Below are 5,390 nucleotides of genomic sequence, written 5' to 3'. Positions count from 1 at the left end.
TCATTGTCTTTTCATCAACCACCACTTAAGGAAAATAGATAGTTTGTGGTGGTGTTTTGTTTTTTTTTCTCTGATAGCCGTTTATAACATCTCGTTCGCTGCCAAGTAAAAACACAATTACAGAGCTCTCACATCCACTAGCAGCTCCCATCATCTCCCCTCTATGCTCTTTGTTATGCATATGTATGTGGATGCATAGGCATTGAGTGCATAAAGAGTTCGGTAGAGGGATTTTTGGGCCAGATTCTGTTGCATTAAGAGATTTTTTGACTTTTTTAACCAGATAAATGACCTAAATGATAAACAAACACTCAGAATTCAAATGTGTTGGTTCACTTAATGTTTAATTCCAAACGGTTTGTGGTTGTGTTTGACATTTTTACTCATTGTTGGATAATTTTTCACCACAAAATATAGTCTTGCACGCCTATAGAAACAGCACAATCGTGGCTAAATGGAGAGAGAACTCAAAAATGTTTTAAGTGCATTATGACAAACTTATAACATAAATTATATAAAAAGAACAGCAAAAGTTGAATTTCTTTGATTACTTATTCAACAAAAGCCTGGAAGCAACATGCACAGTGGAAGAAAAGTGACTTTACATACTTGATATTTCACTGCTTTTGTTTTGATTTTTTCTATACTTCTTTCCTATTTGCTCTGTTTACACACTGCCTGCAGTTCAACAGAGTTCAACAAAAAAGCTCCACACTGCGGTGATTTACTTCTTCAGTCTGAGTATTTTTTTTTAAAGAAAACAAAGTCTAAATTCTCTGATTCCAGCCTTTTAAATTTGAAGAATTTCTCATTTCTTTCCTCCCCTATGACAGTAAACTTTGTTTTGACTATAAAAGTTTGTTTTGTGGCACTTATCCAGGCTGTTTCTCTTAACTAGATCCTTTCTTATATCTACTCTCAGATGTCTGTCGCTTTGGATAAAAGCTAAATGAAATTATAGAATTGTAAATTGTAAACTGAATATCTTTGGGTTTCTGGACAAAATATGACATTAGAAGGCATCATATTGGGATTTTTTCCCTCAACCTTCACTAGATAATATCTATTTTTTTATGCACTTATGTCTCGTTCGCTGCCAAGTGAAAATACAATTACAGGACTCTCACATCCACAAGCAGCTTCCATCATCTCCCTTTTTGCTCCTTTTTATGCATATGTATGTGGATGCATAATATGCAGGGAATTTTGGACCGCGTTCACTCGCATTAATCACATGTAACATTCGTTCTTTACTCGCCTAATTAGCTGGAGGTGAGCAGAAATGGCTTCGCTGGATCGGGCCTGCAGAACTAGCGGAGGGGCATCGAGGTCGAACTTTGATTTCATTTGGCTCCTAAATGAGGCCTCCAGCCACTTGTGATTGATACTGTTTGCGCGGCCAGGCTTTAGCTTTTTATGAAGCATTAGTGTTGGGTGTTATTATTTAAAGCCTCCCTCCTTATCAGAGGGCGTAGTTCAGTGCTCACACTCTCTCTCCAGTGTCTTCCTCCCTGCCTTCCTTCCTCTCGTTTCCTCTCCCCAGTGTACACCTCTGTCACCGTGATTGATAGATGCTCATTGCTAGTAAATGAACATTTCCCCCCTCATAAATTGCTGTTTCATGTGACTAGATTAGCAATGCCTTTTAAAAGGTCAGTTAATTTAAAAAGCGTCTCGTCGAGTCCTCCTTCCTTTGCTGCAGAATGCCTCCAGTTCCACGGCAGCTTTGTTTGACTTTGCATTGTCACTTAATTCAAAACCACCACTTTGTGAGTCACCTGTCGGCTCTGAGTACTCTTTACTTCCACCCAAGGTGAGTTTTACTGCTTTAAAAAAAGTGTGTTTCACAACAGAATACCTACACAGTTAGAGCTGCATGTAATCAGCATTGATAATCAGTCTTATGATGGATTCCAGCTTGTTAAATCTGAATATTTGTGAGTTTTTTTTTTCCTGTAGATGATCAGTTAAATAGTTCTCAACTAGTAAACTGATCACTACCTATTTTGCAGACAAAATAATGAGTATTTTTTCTCTGATTTCAGCATCTTAAAATTAAATATTTTCTGCCTTCTTTCCTCCTCTATGAGAGTAAACTGAATGTCTTTGGGTTTTGGACAAAACGGGAGATTTGAAGACATTATATTAGGCTTTTGATAGACTGATAGACAATTTTTAATAATTTTCTGAATTTTTTTTACACCAGACAACTCCTCCATTAATTGAGAAAATAGTTAAAGCAGCCACTGATTTCTTATTTGACAACTATTAAAATAGTTGCCCATTGTCTTTAATTGACTCCAGTGTGTTAAATGTGAATATTTTCCGGTTTCTTTCCTCTAGACTAAAACTGCCACGATTAATAGATTAATTTTCAACTATTAAACTCATTTTAATGATATATTAATCAGTCAGAGAGTGTTTTTACTGGGAAAAAATGTTTAAATTCTCTGATTCTTGCTTCTTAAAATTTTGTATTTTCTGGTTTCTTTCTTCCTTGATGGTAAACTGAATATTTTTGAATTTTGGACCATTTGAGGACACCACATTGGGGTTTTGAAACATAGTTTCTAACCATTTTTTTGACATTTTATACACCAAACTCATCAATTAATGGAGGAAATAATCAACAAGGGAAAAGTCTTGGTTATAAGGCAGATTAAAAGTCTAAATTCTCAGTTTCCATCCTCTCAGAACTTAATATTTTCTGCATATTTTTCTGTATATTCTTAATATTATCTTTACCTCTATAACAGTAAACTGTATATTTTTGAGTTTTGGACGAAATACAACATTTGAGGACATCATACTGAATTTATGAAACACTGATTGAGAGTTTCTAACCATTTTTGGACATTTTATACACCAAACACATCAACTAATGGAGGAAATAAGCAACAATGCAAAAATAAGAAAAGTCTTTAGCCTTGGTTATGAGCTCTGACGTAGATTAAACAGTTACTAATATCATTAAAAGAAAAATAATAATTCAGTTGTAACTATCTGAAAAGTCCAAACCAATGAATTTTTGTAGCTCTGATCTGTTCCATGTTTTATGAAATGAGGCCTCATTATTTAGAGGTCATATTTTTTAATGAAACACGTTCGACCCGACGTTTTTTTTCTTATTCATCGTTTGCCGTTGAAGCCTAAATTAATCACTTTTGGTTTCGCCGAAAAAATGCAGTTGTTATTCCGTTACTGAGCTAAAAATGCGAGGTCAGTCAACGGGGTTCAAACGCGCCTCTGAAGGATCCTCATGGCTCCTGACCGTGAGCTTATATAATGAAACTCAAGCTGCACAAACCGCCTGATGCATCGAGACTCCTGCGTTGTCTCTCGTGTGATTGTCAAGGGCCTCGCTTCATTTGCTCACATAGCAAGACTAATCAAGGACATTAGCCCCGGTGTCATGTAATTCGTCATTGATTGTCTTATTGGGCTTCGCTGCAGTGGCGTCTACACCATTACTTCTTCTCTTGTACGACAGTTTCTACCTTGTGTTGGATCGAAAACGCTGCCGCCGCCACCCTGCAACGTGTCAGGATTCATTTCCATGTTTTATTTAAAGCCTCCTCGAATATCAGCGAGCACTTTGAGCAGGATTGAACTTTTTATTTATTTATTTTTGTTTCAGCCGGCATAGCCTTTTCCTGGCTGACAGAATCCGGCGGTGTCGGAGAGGTGAGAGACACGGCGGCATTCAGTCAGACAGCTCAGAGCTCATTAAAGAGACGGGGCCCAGTATTTGGTGTGTGTGCTTGTCTGTAGCCGATCCACTGGTGGCTCGGCTGATTCACATTTCATTATTTGATGGCCCCCACGTTTTGACAGTCTCCTGCCTGTATCCGTCAAGGCAGAATTAAATGTTAACCAAGGCCCGGGCCGGGGGAGAAACATGAGTGCAAACAAATCGAGCCGAGAGCAGCCAGGTAGCGGAGTCGAAACGAGAAGGGAAGGAAAGGAAGGAGTCGGAAGTGCAGGAGTTTGAGGCCCTGAGGCTCCGTGCACCGCTAGGTCTAAGGCGACATCAAATATACATGGGAACGGCTTATCCATTTATCATTCATCCTTACAGATAGCACTGTGTCTGTTTAAAGTCTCTCTCCAAGATTCGACCCCCTCCCGTTGCCTCTTTTTCCAGCTTCCTTGCAGCTGCAAACAATGCAATATGTGTTGAAAAAGCCAAGGAGCCTCAATCTGGCGAGTAGCTCAAAGCTGTTTCTGGGTGTTTTCTGTTTCCTGTCATGTTTTTACTCACTGTGGGCTCATTTTTTACTGCAGTATGAAATCCTGCACCTCTATGGAAACGGCACAACCATGGCTAGAAGGTAGAGAGAACACAGACATGTCGCAAGTGCAGCATGGCAAGTTTATTCTGCCAAGTAGTATAAAAAAGGAATATTTTTTCTCTACATAGCCTGCAGTTCAGCTAAAAAAAAAAGTTCTTGAATTTTTGTCATGTGAGTGTTGATCACGGCCCAGTCACTACTAGCTTCACGGTTAAACTAAAAAGCACAGGATTTTAATTTTTTTTGCAGAATCAAGTTAGAACAAATGGTCTATTTTTGGTTAATTTGCATATAAAACATGTAGAATAAAGTGAATCAAACATAAAATTTGTTCTTTGCTCACCAAATGAGCACAAATATTCTGTTTAGACACAGCCTACAGTTCAATCCACAAAAATTCTTTGACTACTTATTTTAAAAAAGTTGAAAAAAATGTAATTAACATGTACAACAAAAGAAAAAGTGACCCTACATACTCAATATTTCACTACTTACATTTAGATTTTTTCCCATGTACAGCCTCTATTTAAAGTTCAGCTGAAAGTCTTGGAATTTTAGTTTTGTAATTGTTGGACGCAGCTGAGTCACTAATAACTTCACTGTTGAACCAAAAAGCACAGAATTTTTATTTTTCCGCAGATTCTGGACAGAACAAACAGCCAATTTTTGGCTAATTTTTACATGAAGCATGCAGAATAAAGTAACTGTGTCAGATTTATTGAAGTTTCCCGACCAAACTGCTCATCACAAACGAGTAATTCAAGATTCAAAAGTAGTTAAATGTAAAATTTGTTGTTTGCTCACCAAATTAGCTAAGCATGAGCACAAATACTCTGTTTAGACACTGCCTGTAGTTCAACCCAGAAATTTCCTTGATTACTTATGTAACAAATTTGAAAAAAATAGGAACTAACATGGTCAGTAAAAGAAACGTCGCTCTTACATTCTCTATATTTCACTACTTATGCTGTTTTTTTGGCAAATTGTAATGAGACATGCAGAATAAAATGACTATTTTAGATTTATTGAAGTTTTCTGGCCACAAATGAGTAATTCAAGAGTCAAGATTGTCATTTCTTGTGTATTTTCATGCTTTAA

The sequence above is a fragment of the Amphiprion ocellaris genome, unplaced genomic scaffold (genome assembly GCF_022539595.1).
Source record: "Amphiprion ocellaris isolate individual 3 ecotype Okinawa unplaced genomic scaffold, ASM2253959v1 Aocel_unscaffolded209, whole genome shotgun sequence".
In the NCBI taxonomy this organism is placed as follows: Eukaryota; Metazoa; Chordata; class Actinopteri; family Pomacentridae; genus Amphiprion; species Amphiprion ocellaris.
This window is presented reverse-complemented; position numbering follows the sequence as displayed.